The 18311-nt window shown below is 48.9% G+C and overlaps 1 protein-coding gene across 1 annotated transcript in view; it reads left to right on the plus strand.

Annotated features, from left to right (window-relative positions):
• The first annotated feature begins 18119 nt into the window (after positions 1–18119).
• Positions 18120–18311, plus strand: part of CD177 (CD177 molecule) — a 34426-nt gene continuing 34234 nt past the window's right edge. Inside the window, exon 1 of the mRNA XM_053905838.1 lies at positions 18120–18220. The gene's annotated coding sequence lies outside the window, so the exon portion shown is untranslated. The remainder of the gene's footprint in view (positions 18221–18311) is intronic.

The following is an 18311-nucleotide window of genomic DNA, read 5'->3' on the forward strand; positions in this document are numbered from 1 at the left end:
CAAATAAAATAAAATAAAATAATAATTAGGGGTGCCTGGGTGGCTCAGTCAGTTAAGCATCCGACTTCAGCTCAGGTCATGATCTCGTGGATTGTGAGTTCAAGCCCCACCGTATGGATGGCACAGATATCAAAATTCTCATTATTAGCACACTGGACTCCAGTGGAAAAGACCTGTGATTTCAACCCACGTGACAGTGGGCAGTGAGCATCGGTTAGAGAATATGGCAGCACCAGACTGGGGGGAAACCTAACCAGCTGGACATTTCCTCCCCTCACTCTTCACTCTATTTTAAACCTTCCATTTGCCCTCATATGCCTGTTACTCTTTCCTAGTTTCCACCCTACCTCTGACCTATCATTAGCATGAATTCAGTCATTAGCACGCTGTAATCCTTTCTTTTTTAAATGTGTATTTATTTTTGAGAGAGAGAGAGAGAGCAGGGGAGGAGCAGAGAGAAAGGGAGACACAGAATCCGAAGCAGGCTCCAGGCTCTGAGCCGTCAGCACAGAGCCTGATGTGGGGCTTGAACTCACAGACTGCGAGGTCATGACCTGAGCCGAAGTTGGATGCTTAACCGCCTGAGCCCCCTCCCCAGGGGGCCCCAAGTGTGTTCTGTGCCAATGGTCTTGACTGAACTTTCCCAGCCTTCCCGTGGGCTGAGTCAGAATTGCTTTTGTGGCGGAATCCGTGTCTCTCCTGGGCTTGCTTTAGATTAGGTAAATCTATTCATGGGAAGAAGCAGGATGTAGAGTTTGAGGTGGGACCGATCCAAGCTCATATTCTCTGTTTATTGCCTGTGTGAATTTGGGCAGTGACTTCACTTCTGTGAGCCACCTGTCATATCTGTAAAACGGCCGTGATCACGCGTGCTTCCTAGGGGTAGCGTGAGAATGATGATTAGGTCTGTAAACAGCCCTGGCTGGAGAGAGCGATTAGTTATCGGTCGCTGCTGAAATTCTGTTTCTGTTTTCTCCACTTGGAGTTCTTCAAGGAAATAGGTACCTTGTGTGACACAGAATGCCAAATGCCAGAGCAAGATCCGGGGTTTCAGTGCAATGGATTAGAAATCTCCCAGGAGTGGGGGCGGGGGGGGGGGGTGCCTGAGTGGCTCAGTCGGTCGAGCGTCCGACTTCGGCTCAGGTCATGATCTCATGGTGTCATGGGTCCGAGCCCCGAATCGGGTCTCTGCTGTCAGCGTGGAGCCCGCTTCAGATCCTCTGTCCCCTTCTCTCTCTGCCCCTCCCCCCCCAAAATAAAGAAACATTAAAAAAAAAAAGAAAAGAAATCTACAAAGTGAGCGTTCATAGGTACCATCAGGTGTCATGACCATGGTTTGAAACCCACTGGGGGTTTGTGAGCCAGTGGGCATTGTCCCCTGACTTAACTCGTTTATGTGACAAATCTGACAGTGTTACCTCAGTGCAAACACGATGGAATGTGGTTGTTAACCCCCCAGCCTGATAGAATGTGCTCTTGCATTTGTCATTTCATCAAATTTGTCATTTAATTAATCTGGAATGCTCCATCCCCCTGCCCCCCTTTAGAAAGAATAATTGTTGAGCCCTTGAAAAGTAATCTCTAAAAAAAAAAAAAAAAAAGACAAGAAAAGTAATTTCTAGATTCCACCCTAATAGAACTTCCTGTGGTGACAGAGATGTCCTGGAGTCTGTGATGTGCAGCCCAGTGGCTGTGAGTGCATGTTGAAAAGCAGTGAGAGGCGCCTGGCTGGCTCAGTCAGTGGAGTGTGCAACTCTTGACCTCGGGGTGGTGAGTTTGAGCCCCACGTTAAGTGTAGAGATTACTTAAAAAAACAAACAAACATGTTTTTATTTGAGAGAGAGAGAGCAGGAGTGGAGAAGAGTGGCAGAGGGAGAGAGAATCCCAAGCAGGCTCCATGCCCAGCGGGGAGCTCAACGCGGGGCTCCATCCCGTGACCCTGGGAGTATGCCCTGAGCCCAAATCAAGAGTGGGTTGCTTAACCGATTGAGTCACCTAGGTGCCCTGGGTATAGAGATTACTTTATTTTAATTTTTTTTGGTGTGTATTTATTTTTGAGAGAGACAGAGACAGAATGCGAGTGGGTTGGGGCAGAGAGAGAGGGAGACACAGAATCCGAAGTGGACTCCAGGCTCTGAGCTGTCAGCACAGAGCCCGACGCGGGGCTCAAACTCACGAGCTGCGCGATCATGACCTGAGCAGAAGTCGGACGCTCAACCGACTGAGTCACCCAGGCGCCCCGTATAGAGATTACTTTAAAAAATAAAATAAAATCTTTAAAAAGAAAAGCGGGGCGCCTGGGTGGCTCAGTCAGTTAAGTGTCCAACTTTGACTCAGGTCCTGATCTCACCGTTCATGAGTTTGAGCTCTGTGCTGACAGCTCGGTACCTGGGGCCTGCTTCCAATTCTGTGTTTCCCTCCCTGCCCCTCTCCTGTTCATGCTCTGTCTCTCTCAAAAATAAATAAACATTTTTTTAAAAAAAATTGTAAAAAAAGAAAGAAAAGCAGTGAGCGTGAGACACCAAAGTTTTAATTTTATTTTTTTTATTAAAAAAAATTTTTTTTTTTTTTAACGTTTATTTATTTTTGAGACAGAGAGAGACAGAGCATGAACGGGGGAGGGTCAGAGAGAGGGAGACACAGAATCTGAAATAGGCTCCAGGCTCCGAGCTGTCAGCACAGAGCCCAACGCGGGGCTTGAACTCACGGACCGCAAGATCATGACCCGAGCCGAAGTCGGCCGCCCAACCGACTGAGCCACCCAGGCGCCCCCAAAGTTTTAATTTTAATTAATTCGAATTACATAGCCACATATGGCTAGTGGCTACTGTATTGGATGGCAAAGCTCTAGACTGACCTCCTGAGTATTGGTGAAACTTCTCATAATTGGGTTCGATGAACAAATAGAGGTTCCTGAGCTGGGATTTAACAGGGACATCCTGTCTCCCTGACTCTGCCAGACTGTTCCTGGGGACTAGTCTATGCTTTTCAAAATCAGCACGGCTCTGGGCTGGCCATTTAGTTGCTCTGAAACTCAGTTACGCAGTCTGTCAAGTGGGGGATGACGTCCCTTCTGCAGGGTATTGTGAAGTCAGGCTAAAATTCTAAGCCGACCCCACCTTTTCCTAGTAACGTGAGCTTGGGCAAGTTACTTAACCTTTCGGCAGCCTTAGTTTCACTACGTTGGGAATAAGACTGTCCTGAGGAGTAAGCAGTAGCTACAAAGTACTTACAACAGTGCCCGGGGCCTGAAGCAACCTATATACGTGTATGTCCTTATTATAATGTCCTTGCAAAAAGTCTGGACAAAAATTGTAGGTCATGAAGTCAACTTAGTCTCCACAAATATTTTGGGGGTTTGTTTCCTCACTGGTTTCTCTTGGAATTACTTTCCTGTGTTATGTTAATAATTTATAAAAAAAAACAACAACAACCCATATTTGATATTATCTTTCGAAGCAAGGATATGTTTCATTTTGTGACATTTTTATTTCAGTGTTGCAAATGTGTTCCACAGTAGTCTTGATGTCGGATCTATTTCTGACTCCCAGTGTGCTCAAACAAGTTTTAAAAGCACTGCTGTAATATTTTTTTTCAGTGGAAGATCTCAAAATTACAGAAAAGTTGCAATTGTGCGGTACAAAGAAATGATCTTTCCTAAACTGTCCAAGACGGAGTTACCGGTGTTATGCCCCCATCACCCCTGGATAGGTTGTTCAATGTGTGTTTCCTATGAACCCTGTCCTTCTCCTGTATAACCAAACTAGAGCCTCAAAAATGAAAAGTGTTAGCATCATTAAATTACTGCCACTCAATTTTTATACTCCAGTTTTTGCTGGCTATCCCAATAATGGCTTCTGTGGCAAAGATTCTGATCTAGACCCTTGTATTTCCATTTCCCTGTCGTGACTCTCTTTAAAAAAAAATTTTTTTTTAAGTTTATTTTGAGAGAGAGAGAGAGAGAGAGAGAGACCATGGAGGGGGGTCAGAAAGAGAGGGAGAGAGAGAATCCCAAGCAGGTTCCATGCTGTCAGCGCAGAGCCCGACGTGGGGCTCGATCTCATGAACCATGAAATCATGACCTGAGCTGAAATCAAGAGTCGGATGCTCAACCAACTGAGCCACCCAGGCGCCCCTCCTCCCTTGTCGTGGTCTGTATCTTCCTTTAGTCTGGAAACATTCTGCATTCTTTCCTTGACCTTCATGACTCTCGTGAACAACATTACAGGCCAGTTTGGGGGTTGGGTGTCCGTGAATGTGTGTTCGCCTGGTATCTTCCCACAACCAGAGCCTGGTTAAGCGTCTTTGGCAGGAGTGACACAGAAGCGATGTGGGGTCTTCTTATACCCCTACCGGGACTTGTGCTTTGCTACTTCAGGAAGGTGGTGTCTTCCAGGCCTCCCCACTGTAAAGTTACTCTTTCTCCCTTGGTAATTCATGTGTGCTCTAGGGAGATATTTTCGGGCTATGCAAATATCCCATTCCTCATGCAAACTTTTGATTTATTCATTTAGTCCCCTCAAAATAGACTCAGCATCAACGGATTCCAATGTATTATAACCATTGTTTACTTTGATGTTCAAAGTATCCCCACTTGGACCAGAGGGAGCCCCTGGGAGCTGACTTTTGTGTCCTTTTGGCCTGACCCCCTCATTCTTGGAGCATTTCTTTGCTTCCTGGTACAACAAGATGTGCTTTCCCACCCGGCCCGGTCCCAGAAGTAGCCTTCACCCCAAGAAGCCTTGCTATATTTTGCTGGAGACTTGAGATTCAGAAACCTGGATTTGGCTGCTACATGGGGTTGTTGCCATGGGCTCTTGCTGCACCCAGGCTCTCTCAGTGGACAGAGGTAGGGAATATATACTCATACACCTACATATATACATGCACCCAGACTTACGTCTATGTTTATTTCTGCATCTGTTTTTACACATTGAAAGCCATGAGCGTCCCCTGCTGTCTCCAATCCCAACCCCACACTGCACAGTCCATTCTCCTTTTCTCTGTTTGCATAATTGTAGCTCATGTCTCCATCAGTGAGAAATCTTAATACGTTTGCTTATTTGCTTGATCCCCCTGAATGTAGCTAATCTCTTGTGGTTGCCATCTGCCCGCGCCACCAGCCCCTGGGACGTACGCCCTGCTGATCCCACTTGTCTCTGACACCCAATTCTGAACCCTGTGCCCCCTTGCTCTGATCTCTCTTCCAGACCTGCTTGCTTGGGTGCAGGAAGGGAAGGGAAAGGAAGAGATTAAAGTATTTAAAATAGAATAGATGGTTGTTTTTGCTCTTTGATTTCTACTTCTAAGCTCCTAGCTCTGCTTTTCTTTCCTCTTTCTGGTGAAAAAAGGCCAGATTCTGCCTAACTTAAGCCTTCTTAAAAACGTCTTCAGTCCAGTGCTCACCAAAACAGAGGTTTGAGCGAGAAGAAGAGGGAGGAGAAGGAAGAAGAACATGAGCAGAAGAATCTAGCTCAGATGAAAAGCAACAGAGGGTCGCCTGGTGGCTCAGTCGGTTAAAAGGCCGACTTCGGCTCAGGTCACGATCTCGCGGTTCGTGGGTTCAAGCCCCGTGTCGGGCTCTGTGCTGACAGCTCAGAGCCTGGAACCTGCTTCGATTTCTGTGTCTTCCTCTCTCTCTGCCCCTTCCCCTGCTCATGCTCTGTGTCTCTCTCTCAAAAATAAATAAACATTAAAAAAAATTTTTTTTAATTAAAAAAAAAAAAAAAAAAAAGCAACAGAGGCAAAAATGGCGTCATCTCATCCCTGCATTTTCCCCAAGGTCTTTGAGGCCCATGTTTGTGCTTGAGAAATGGATTTCGCCATCAGGCAGGTCTTGCTGGAGACAAGGCAGGTGTGACAGGGGACAGGGTGGGAGGCTCTGAAGGGACTGGCCCTTCTGGTTTCTCTCCTTCCCAGGTTTGTGTTTTTAATGAAGGGCTTATTTAATTTTAATTACATAAGCAGTACGTGGATACCTTCTCCGTGTGAAACATTTAAACAACACAGAGAGAGCCAAAGGCCCTTTTGAGAGACCGGCAGTCAACCAGCAGCGGAGGGGAGAATTTGGAGCGTAGCAAGCAAACGTTGTTCAAAATGACAAATGCACATCCCTTTGACTTGGCCGTCTTCCTCCAGGGAATCAGTTTTACAGGTGCGGCCTCGTGGCTGGCGGCTGGCTGAAGGTCTGCCCAAGTGACAATGATTCTAGCTCGGCTTGTAATGGCAGAAAACTAGGGATAGCCTCAATGTTTATTAACAGCGCGCCTGTTGGGGCGCCGGGGTGGCTCAGTTGGTTAAGCGTCCAGCTCTGGATTTCGGCTCAGTTCATGATCTCGAGGTTCGTGAGTTCGAGGCCCACGTCGAGCTCTGTGCTGACAGCTCAGAGCCTGGAGCCTGTTTCTCTGCCCCTCCACCCCCCTCTCAAAAATATATACACATTAAAAAAAAGAGGAGACTCATGTCTACGGGCATTAAAAAAACGCACATCTAGATGTATTAATCTGGACAGATCGTGAAGATAATATCGCTCAGTGACAAATAAGGAAGATGCCGAGTAGGGTTCCACTTGTGTGTAAAAGTGATGATCCAGGCGTGAATGTTTATATAGCCTAAAATATTTCAGGAGATACCCCCAAGACCGTGAGTACCCTTGCCTCCGGAAAGGGAAAATTGGGTGGCCATGGGATTCATCCTTCCTGATGCATCCTTTCCGTTCTTCCTGTGTGATCTTGGACGGGTGGTGGGGCTTTTCTGAGCCTCAGTTTCCCCGTTTGGAAAGGGACGGTCATTAAAATGAGAGACCCGGGCTCTCGCTGGGGAGTTGTACACCAGGTGGGCCAATGAAGAGACAGGCCTTCCCACCCTGACCCTCCTGGATCTGGGCCTTCGTGGGGACTCCCTCCAACTTTCCGCTTCATCCCCCACGGTCCGTGGCACCGCAGCCCGTGGTCTGCAGCCAGATGCACAGGGGATTTTCCTAAATCCTGGGCAGTCTGGGGCAAGTGAGGGGGCAGGTGATCCAGTCCTTCCCCACGGCTCTTCATCCCACCCACTCCCCCACGCTTGGGTCCAGTGCAGTTTCTTCCGGTTTCTCCAGGATCATCCTCTTCCTCTGCGGGGCCCTCCGGTGAGCGTGGGTGGGGGGTGCTTCCGGGGCTCTCGCTCACCCAGCCTGTGTACCAGCCCATCTGGGCTCCACATACAAGGAGCTCCATTGCCTGGGTCCACAGCCCTCCTCCTCCCCCAGTTTGTGACTTTGAGCAAGTCGCTGCCTTTTCTGTGCCTCAGTTTCCTCATCTGTAAAATGGAAGCAGGAACCACTTTTTGGGCCGTGGTGAAGACACAGTAATTGGCGAATGTGTCTACATCTGCACTGTGCAATACGGTGGCCGCACGTGGCTACTGAGCCCTTGAAGAGTGACTGGTCGGAATAGAGATGTGCTGTGAATGTAAAATACCCTGCAGGTTGGTTGTTGTTGTTTTTTTTTTTTTTTAAGTTTATTTATTTGTTTTGAGAGAGACAAAGACAGTGTGAGTGGGGGAGGGACAGAGAGAGGGAGAGGGAGAGAGAGAATCCCAAGCAGGATCTGTCCCATCAACACAGAGCCCGATGCGTGGCTTGAACCCACGAACCACGAGATCGCGACCTGAGCCGAAACCAAGAGTCAGACGTTTAACTGACTGAGCCCCACCCCCACCCCGCCCCGGCGCGCCCCCACATTTCATTTTGAAGACTTAGCAGGAAAAATGAAAGAATGTAAAAGACTTCATTAATACTTTTTATATTGTTCACATTCTACAATGATAATATTTTGGCCATGTTGGGTTGAACTGTGAGCAATCTCACCTGTTTCTTTGCTGTTTCTAATGTGGTTACTAGAAAACTTAGGATTATACATGTGGCTCACATTATATTTCTCTTGGATGGTGATGGTCTCTTTATTTATTTTTTAAAGTTTATTTATTTATTTTGAGAGAGAGCGAGCGAGCACCAATAGGGGTGGGGCAGAGAGAGAGAGGAGGGGAGAGAGGGAATCCTAAGCAGGCCCTGCACCATCAGTGCAGAGGCTGACGTGGGGCTCAGACCCATGAACTGTGAGATCATGACCTGAGCCAAAGTCAAAAGTCAGACACTCAACCGACTGAGCCATCCAGGTCCCCCCGCCCCTCTTTTAGTATTTATTTTTTTATTTTTTAAAGTTGGTTTTGGGGCGCCTGGGTGGCTCAGTCGGTTAAGCGGCCGACTTCAGCTCAGGTCATGATCTCGCAGTCCGTGAGTTCGAGCCCCATGTCGGGCTCTGTGCTGACAGCTCAGAGCCTGGAGCCTGTTTCAGATTCTGTGTCTCCCTCTCTCTGACCCTCCCCCATTCATGCTCTGTCTCTCTCTGTCTCAAAAATAAATAAACGTTAAAAAAAAAAATTAAAAAAAAAAATAAAGTTGGTTTCGGGTGGTGCTGGTTTAGACAAGTGCTGGGTGTACCAATTTTAGCTCCTGTCATGGGCAGCACTAGTCCATTTTTGTTTCAACAGCCACCTGATTGGCTTTTCCAGCTTTATTTAGGTATAGTTGATGATTAAAACTTGTATAGATTTCAGGTGCACAAAAGGATGATTTGGGTGCCTTGAAATGTACCACGTTCAAGTTAATTAACACGTCCGTCACCTCACATGGTTAACCACGTTTTGTATGTGTACTGAGAACGTTTAAGATTTACTCTCGTTGACAAACAAAAAGCAGAGGCTCTTAAATACAGAGAACAAACTGGTGGTTTCCAGAGGGGAAGGGGGGGGTGATGGGTGAAATAGGTGATGAGCACCAGGTGTGTATAGAAATCTTGAATCACTATATTACACACCTGAAACTAATATAACATTGAATGTTAATTATACTTCAGTTAAAAAAAGAAAAAAGGGGGGCACCTGGGTGGCTCAGTTGGTGAAGCATCTGACTCTTGATCTTGGCTCAGGTCATGATCTCACGGTTGGTGAGTTTTGAGCCTCGCATCGGGCTCTTTGGCGATAGCTTGGAGCCTGCTTCAGATTCTGTCTCCGTCTCTCTCTCTGCCCCTCCCCCATGCGTGCTCTGTCTCTCTCGAAAATAAATAAACATTAAAAAAAAAAATTAAGACCTAGACACATAGTTCACTGTGAGCATCATGCCCTTCGGCACCGTCCTGCTTTCCCGTGTGCCGTTCCTTCTGCCCAGGATGCTTTTCCCTTGTCCTCCCCTCTCTCTACCTGGCCGATACCCCCTCCTTCTTCAAGACTCAGCTCTGATGTCCTCTCCAGCAGGAAGCCCTCTCTGACCTCCATCTGGATCGGGCGCCTCCTCTGGGGCTCCCACGGTCCCTGGGCTTCCCCCATAGGTGTTCTGACACTCTAGATGGTCAGAGGAGCGAGTCTGGCTCTGCCACTGGACCCCGAGTCTCCTGAGGGCAGCGCCGGGCTGTGTTTTTAGCACTGCCCAGCTCAGGGCCAGGCACAGAGGAAGGTTCCAGTAAATGTTTGTTGAACGAGAAACAGATGAGCTCAGAAGGGAGACGGACCTCAGGACGTGATGGCGGGACTCCTGAGAAGTGGGAGCACTGTCTTCGCCCCTTCTCTTCGTTTTTCCTGCCATCAGGCTTCCTCAGGAGCCGAGGCTTGATGGTTGGCCTAATTCATTCCTGAACGCTGCAGGCTGTGGTTTCTGTGGAAAGTCCCAGTGAAATTCTTTTTTTCTTGGCTTCTCTCACCAATTCCGTCCACATTTCTTTGCTGACTCAACATCCTCCCCAGCTTTTATTTTTACATTTTCCCCAAACTCTTTTAATGAAAAATTTCAAACGTACAGAGGAGTCGGAATAATTTTACAGTGAAGTCTTGCATACCCGTTACTTAGATTCTACAGTTAACATTGTACTCTGCTCGCTGTATCCCATCCACCCCTCTTTCCATCCCTCTGTCTGTCCATCACTCCTTCCCAGCCCTGGGGCTTCGGAGCCACCTTTTGATTTTCCCTGCTCACTGCCTCTGCTCTTGTGTTAGCCTCTAACTTTCCCCAGTCGCTCAACTTGAGTCTGCTGTTTCCTGCTGAAAAATAGTATATAACTAATAAATAAAAATAGTATAGCTAAAATAGTATAACTAAAAAATATTAGCATATAACTAATAACTAAAAACAGTAAATAACTTAGGGATGCAGAAGCCAGCATGTGCTGAGAACGTCCTACGTGTCTGACACTTTTCCAAATGCTTTATAGGAAACCATCCACTTAACCCACCTGACGACACTGTGTAGAAACAGAGGCCTGGACAGGTGATGCCACTGGCTCAGAGTTTCAGAATAAGTGGCCCGCCCAGGATTCGAACCCAGCAGGTGTCTTAACTGGTAACCGGAAGAGCACCTGGGAGACACTGGGAGTTTTGAAACCAACAGGGCCGGTTGGTGTTTTGAAAGCGCCCTCTGGTGGCTGCGAGGAGCATTGTCCGCTCCTGGCTTCTCTGTCGCGGGGAAGACATTCAACCAAATCCTGGAGCAGAGACACTGTGTCCACTCGAGAGTGGCTCTGCCTGGGCTCTGGGATGTCTTCTTGGAGGAGGCGACGTTGGAACAGGGCCTTACCCCACACGTAGCAAAGGCGCGGGAGAACCCGCCTTGTTCTGGGAAGAGTGTGCAGCTTGGCGTGGGAGGGAGTCACCAGATGTGGCTGCAGAAATAGGCCACGGCCCATTTAGCCAAAGAACCTTGGCCTTGGGATTTTGTTACATCACCCAGTTTGGAGTTTGGGAGCCAGCAAATTGCGAAGACAAGATTGGAGGGTCATACATGGGATTGTCAGCTTTTTATGCTGCCAGTACAGACTTTAAAAAAGAAAGAGACTATTTCTGTTCATTCTAAAAGCTGTTATGGAGCACCTTCTGTTTGTTTTTTTTTAATTAATGTGTTTATTTTGAGAGAGAGAATGAGTGGAGGAGGGGCAGAGAGAGGGAGAGAGAGAATCCCAAGCGCCCCGTGCTGTTAGCGCAGACCCCGATGCGGGGCTCGATCCCACGAACCGTGAGATGGTGACCTGAGCCAAAATCAAGAGTTGGACACTTAATCGATTGAGTCACCTGGGTGCCCCATTTTGTTATTTTTTAAATCTCATAAATAATACATGGACTCAGTCTTTCTTAAAGGATTTTATTTTATTTACTTTAAAAAATGTTTATTTTTGAGAGACAGAGAGAGCATGAGCAGGGGAGGGGCAGAGAGAGGGGAGCAGGAAAGAGGATCGGAAGCGGGCTCTGTGCTGACAGCAGAGAGCCCCATGTGGGGCTCAAACTCACGAACCAGGAGATCATGACCTGAGCGGAAGTCAGACGCTCAACCGACTAAGCCACCCAGGTTCCCTGGCTCCTTATTTACTTTTTGTTTTATTTTAATTTATTTTTTATTTTTTTAATGTTTATTTATTTTTGACAGAGAGAGAGACAGAGCGTGAGCGGGGGAGGGGCAGAGAGAGAGGGAGACAGAATCCGAAGCAGGCTGCAGGCTCTGAGCTGTCAGCACAGAGCCCGATGCGGGGCTCCAACCCACAGACCGCAAGATCAGGACCTGAGCTGAAGTCGGACGCTCAACCGACTGAGCCACCCAGGCGCTCCTCCTTATTTACTTTTTAAAGTAGGCTCCATGCCCAACATGGGGCTTGAACTCATGACTCAGAGATCAAGAGTCATAGGCTCTACTGACTGAGCCAGCCAGGCACCCCTGGACTCAGTCTTACAGGAACTCAAGCGGCACCGACTCAGAGTCCAAAGTGCATTTCCCTTGTCAGGATTCCCTCAGTGAGCCTCTTTCTCCTTAGTTCCAGGAAAGGGCAACCATCCCACGGGGGTTTTCCTCTTAGGACCCCCCAGCAGGGAGACACCGCATTTTGTGGATAAGGTGCCGATAGGAAAGTAAAGGCCGTCACTTCCTGGACACTCACCACGACCCAGGCACTGTCCTGAGCGCTTCCCACATATTAACTGGTTTCACTTTCGCAAGGACAATGTGCAAGCTCCCGGTTCCTCATGATCCCGTCACTGCGGGCCGCTCAGACACTCACTTCCTCCTGCCTCTCTGCTCCGTGCCCACCTCACCCCAGCCTTCCTCCGTCGTTCAGGCTTACCACCTGCACGCCCGCCTCCTGGCCTTTGCACTGGCTGTGCGCTCTGCTGGAAGGCTCTCCCTCTCCAGCTGCACGTCGCTTCCTCTCCCTCTTCTTCCCGTGTCTGCTGGCAGGTCACCTCCTCCGAGTGGGCTTCCCTGACCACCTTATCAAAAGCAGCCTGCCTCCCTCACCCCCAGCCCCCCATCCCTTCGCTCGGCTGTACTTCTCTACACAGCAGTTCTCTCCACCTGACGTTCTGTCGGAAGCCTCCTCGGTTTTCATGCACGTGCCCCGCTTGGGTGTCCCTTTGCGAGGGCCTTGTCTCTTACTCCTGACACGGTGCAGTAGGAACGCCTCCTGAATGCCGAAACAACCCTGTTGCCTTAGAATCACTACCACCCCATTTTACAGATAAGAACATCGTTTATTTATGCATGTATTTTGGGGGGGGGGGGAGAGAGAAAACCCATGAGGGTGGGGGAGGGGCAGAGAGAGGGAGAGAGAGAGAACCCTAAGCAGGCTCTGTGCTCAGCGCAGAGCCTGATACGGGGCTCGAACTCACAACCGTGAGATCATGACCCGAGCTGAAATCAAGAGTCAGATCCTTAACCTGCTGAGCCAGCCAGGCATCCCTAGAGATGAAGTATCTTTTTTTTTTTTTTTTTTAATTTTTTTTTAATGTTTATTTATTTTTGAGAGACACAGAGACAGAATGCAAGTGGGTTAGGGACAGAGAGAGAGAGAGGGAGACACGGAATCCAAAGCAGGCTCCAAAGCGTCGTCAGCACAGAGCCCGATGCGGGGCTCTAACTCACGAGCTGCAAGATCATGATCTGAGCCGAAGTCGGACGCTCAACCGATTGAGCCACCCAGGCGCCCCTAGAGATGAAGAATCTTAAGGCAACTCAGCTAAGAGTTAACTTTTGGAGATGGGATTCCCATCCGAGCAGCCCGGCCTAAAGGTTTGACCAGGGTCTGCAGGTTTCCTGCCGCAGGCTCTGTTGCTACAGTAAAATGCTCGGTAACAAACCGCCCCCACACTCGGTAGCCTTTATTTAAGCTCACAAGGTCACAGGTGGCCAGTTTCAGCGGGGCCTGGATGGAGAGGTCTCCTGGACGCTCGTATGTCTGCAGGTCAGCTGCTCGCTGATCTAGCTTGGTCTCGGCCGGGGTGGCCGGGAGACTTGGTTTCACTCCAAGTGTCTGTCACCTTCCAATAGGCTAGCCTGGGCTTGTCCTCCCGGAGGTGGAGTGGAACCGCCCAAGGCCCCTCACATGACACCTACGATTGTAAGCGGCCATCTGTTACTTCCCCCTCGTGCTGTTGGCAAAAGCAAGTCACAAGGCCAAGCCAGGGTCCTGTAACTGTGGCGTTGGTGTTACACGGGGACCGACTGGGGCCAGCCGTGCAATCTACAGAGTTGGTCATCAGCTCAGGGTCTCTGGGGCGGGAGAGGTGGGAGGCCATTTGAGAGAGGACCCCAGGAGCTCCCGTGCAGGGCTTCTTTGAAGGGAACTCCCGGGCTCCAGGCGGACAGGCTTTGTGTGGGGGAAGGGAACCAAGCAGGAGAGGATGGCCGGGCAAAGAGGCTGTTGTGTGTGCATTTCTTACTTGGGTGTGGTTGTCTACAGGAAGTTGGCAGGAAGCTTTGAGAGCATCCATGTTTGCTGGTTGATGAGTGACTGCCTTGATATTTAATTGTGGTCACTTCATTACCTGTTTTTGTGTTTTTCTTTTTAAGATTTTATTTTTTCAAGTAATCTCTGTACCCATTGTGGGGCTCGAACTCTCAACCCCGAGATCAAGAGTCACATGCTCCACCGACTGAGCCAGCCAGGCACTCCTGGGATTTTTCTTTTTAATGTTCTTACTTACTTTTGAGAGGGAGAGAGAGAGAGAGCAGGGGAGGGGGCAGAGATAGAGGGAGACAGAGAATCCAAAGTGGGCCCTGTGCTGACAGCACAGAGCCCGGTGTGGGGCTCAAACTCACGAACCGTGAGATCATGACCTCAGCCAAAGTCAGATGCTTAATCCACTGAACTACCCAGGCACCCCGCCCCTGAGAGTTTTAATCTAGATTAATTTATATCTATCAAATATACGTCAATCTAGGTTTTCCTGTATTCCTGTATTTCCTGTATTCCCGCCTGGTTCCGTGCACACGACGTGAGGAGGCCGCTTAATTGTCACAGAAGCTCTGTAGAGCCAGAACTATGATTAACTCCAGTTTACAAGTGAGAGATATTTAGTGGCTTGCACAAGAGTTTCCCAGGACTTTTGCCGCTTGTAAAAATAACTGGACCCAGATGGTCCTGGAATGTCTGTGGGTAAAGTGAGGCTGGCTGGGCTGTCACCAGCAGATTAGAGATTAAAGATGGCCTGAGGCCGGGCCCATGTCTTCAGCAACATGCAGAATAGAGCTGTCATTTTTTTTTCTGTTGAGAGAGAGAATGCGTGTGTGTGTGTGCACAAGTCAGGGAGGGGCAGAGAGAGAGAGAGAGAGAGAGAGAGAGAGAGAGAGAGAGAATCTCAAGCAGGCTCCATGCAAAGCCCAGCGTGGGGCTCCTTCTCACCAATCATGAGATCATGACTGAGCTGAAATCAAGAGTCAGACGCTCCACGGACTGAGCCACCCAGGCACCCCCTAGCTGTCATTCTTACAGTAACTCTGGGTGTGGGTTTTCCCCGGTTCCTGGTCTCCTGGAGTGGCCTCCCTATCCTCAAGGCTCATGCCTGTAATAACAGTGAAGCTTTTACAGCTGATGTGGCAAACCCAAACCCGGTCTTCCACATTTGGAAGATTTATCGTTCCTCCCGATGCATTTGGAGTGCTAATTAATTTCCCTGTGTTTTACCCATCAGAACTCGATTTTTCTGCTATGTCCTGGCCACTGAGGGATGGTATTCTGCCCCAGCGCTATCCACCTGGCTCAAGTGTTAGGCTTTTGCAATATTGAAGATACTCCTGGCTACCCCTTGCTCCACGGTGCCCATCACCGTGTCCCTAAGGGCGTCCCCAGCGCTGACCATCGGACCGGGAACAAAGGTCCTGCACCCAGCCTGGAGCTGGGATGGACATTATGAGTTCTGACTCTGGCACCCTCAGCCTATGCCCACCGGCCTCCTGGGAAGGCTGCCCATTTGTAGGGACAGCCCACGGATTAGAAAGTGCTTCCAGACAGGGTCTTGAGGCAGCTGGCCTCTTGTGGTTTGGGTCCTGAATGTTCTACATTTCCCAGCTGTCAGGGGACAAGCTTCTGGTTCCCGGGCTGCATCTGCTGTGACTTTCCATGTCTCCTACAGTAGAGCCACACTGCTTGGGTCCAAATACCCGTTCTGCCCTCGTAAGCATGCCTTGGCATGCATCTTGTTTAGATGACCCGTGCCTCAGTTTCCCCATCTGTGAAATGGGGATAATAAAAGCACTGACCTTATAGTGTTGCTGTGAAGATGAGATCAGGTGACATCCGGAAAGTGCTTCAAACCTCCCCCTCCGCCCTGCTCGTAAGCACCCTAAATACTGAATGTCGATATTATAAGTGATTACTAAGGGTCATAGCCTTCCAGGCACCCCTCCCTGCTGTGAGCACCGAGAAAGGCAGATTCGGGGCCCAAGGTGGCTGCGTATTAAATGACAAGTGTGTTTCTTTATTCCACTGCCGACAGGCATTTGAGTCACTTCCAAATTTTGGCAACAACAAATAGCAGTGCTAGGAACATTCTTGTAGAGGTCCTTTGGTGGACACACCTGTGCGTTTCTGCCGAGAACGTAGGCGGAACGGGCAATGCAGGGTCCGGGGGTATGCAGATGGTCAGCCAAGGTGGTTGTACGTACTTACTGAATGTTGAACCATGCGATTGCATGTGCCGTTTTAATAAATGAAGGACACTCAGACGTACAACTATAGATGCCACCGGGTTGCCCAGACATTGCTTGGACTCGAGTGTATTAGTTCCCAGTTGCTGCGTAACAAGCTGACCACAAGCTTAGCGGCTTAAACGAACACAGCTGTGCTACCTTATGGTTCCGGAGGTCCCAAATCTGAAATAGGTCTTACGGGGCTAATGTCAAAGGCTGTGTTTTGCCAGGGAGCAAGAATTCCTGTCCCTTTCTAGCTCCTTCTAGCTGGACTAAGAGTCAAATTGACATGAGACAGGCTAACAGGAGAAAATCAAATTTAACAGGTGTACATACAGGAAAGCCACACAGACATGGAGATTCCAGACACTCAGGCAAAAATGAGGTCTGTGTGTCCTTTTTTTTTGAATATTTACTCAGTTTTGAGAGAGAGAGACAGAGACAGAGTGTGAGTAGGGGAAGGGCAGAGAGAGAGAGAGAGAGAGAGAGAGAGAGAGAGGGAGACACAGAATCCAAAGCAGGCTCCAGGCTCTAAGCCGACAGCAGAGCCTGACGTGGGACTTGAACCCACGAACCGTGGGATCATGACCTGAGCTGAAATCAGTCGCCCAACCAACTGAGCCACCCGGGCCCCCCTCTATGTGTCCTTTTGAATGGAGGAGAAGGGAGCAGGCACGTCTGGGCTTTCAGAGGAAAGGAATGCAATTCACACAACGATGAAACAAAGAGTAATGTTTGGGAAACAAATGTTTGCTGGGCCACCCAGAAACAATGGGACAGAGAGAGGGCTTTGATCAGAGTGGCCTTGCCAGTAAGTTCCTGCCCACCATACCTAGTTCATATCATGATGTAGTTATCTATTCTGATGTCTCTCTTCCTGCATCAGGTCCTTGATCTAAATTCTTTTTAGTCCACTGAGGGAAAATTACAGAGCCTGAATCTTCTGGGTTTCCATTGCTTTATTTTTTTTTTAAGTTTTTATTTATTTATTTTGAGAGAGAGAGAGAGAGAGCGAAAGCAAGTGTGCGAGCTATGGGGGGAAGGGCAGAGAGAGAGAGAGAGAGAGAGAGAGAGAGAGAGAGAATCCCAAGCAGGCTCGGCACTTTCAGCGCAGAGGTCATGCGGGGCTTGACCTCACGAACCGTGAGATCGTGACCGGAGTGCAAATCAAGAGTTAGACACTCAACCGACTGAACCACCCAGGCGCAGCCCCTCCATTCCTTTTTTTTTAATTTTTTTTTTTTATTTTTATTTTTTATTTTTTATTTTTTAAATTTTTTTTTAACGTTTATTTACTTTTGAGACAGAGAGAGACAGAGCATGAATGGGGGAGGGTCAGAGAGAGGGAGACACAGAATCTGAAACAGGCTCCAGGCTCTGAGCTGTCAGCACAGAGCCCGATGCGGGGCTCAAACTCACGAACCGTGAGATCATGACCTGAGCCGAAGTCGGCCGCTTAACCGACTGAGCCATCCAGGCGCCCCCCCTCCATTCCTTTTTAATTCAAAAAGTCTTCATGGCAAAGATCTCGGGGCGGCCTGGCCCCCACAGTTCTTACAGAGGCTCTAGGGGAGAATCCACTCCTTGTGTTTTCCAGCGTCCAGCATCGGCCTGTGTTCCCTGGCTCCTAGCCGTATCACTCTGACTTCTGTGTCTGTTCTCGTTTTGACTTTTCTGACTCTGATCCTCCTGCCTCCCTCCTATAAGGACCCAGGTGAATACCTTGGATCTTTCTTGGTAATCCAGGATAACTTCCACGTCTCAAGGTACTTAACGACACTGACAATGTCGCTTTTGCCCTGTAAGGTACCATATTCACAGGTCCAGAGGGGATGGGGGTGTAGAAATCTTTTGGGGGGGACCGTTATTCTGCTTCCCATGCTGAGGTACAGAGCTCTGAGAGCTACAGAAAGACCAGCCAAACCCTCTGAGCCACAGATCTGGACCGGTACTCGCTGGGGCCACCATGAGTAGGTCATCAGGTTCTAGAAAAGACCACAGAAGCCAGAACAGGCTCTCTTCATCTCCAGCTCAGCCAGGTCTCCAGTACCTGCTTGGTCCCCGAAGAAGTGAGATACCAGGTGTTCCCCTATCCGTTACTGACATTTTGTCTCTTAATATTAACTCAGGTAATGACATTGACCTCTTCCGTGCCGGGTGAGGTTCTGAGAGTTCCGTGAGGGTGAACGTGCTTCACGCCAACAACAATAACAGCACCACCACCACCAACCACGCCACGAGGTATGCACTATTATTATTTCCACTGTACCAATGAGGAAACTGAGGCATAGAGAAGTTAAGGAACATTCCCAAGGCCACACAGCTAGAAAAT

This window comes from Panthera pardus, unplaced genomic scaffold (assembly GCF_024362965.1).
Source record: "Panthera pardus isolate Hobbes unplaced genomic scaffold, ASM2436296v1 HiC_scaffold_18, whole genome shotgun sequence".
Classification (NCBI taxonomy): Eukaryota; Metazoa; Chordata; class Mammalia; order Carnivora; family Felidae; genus Panthera; species Panthera pardus.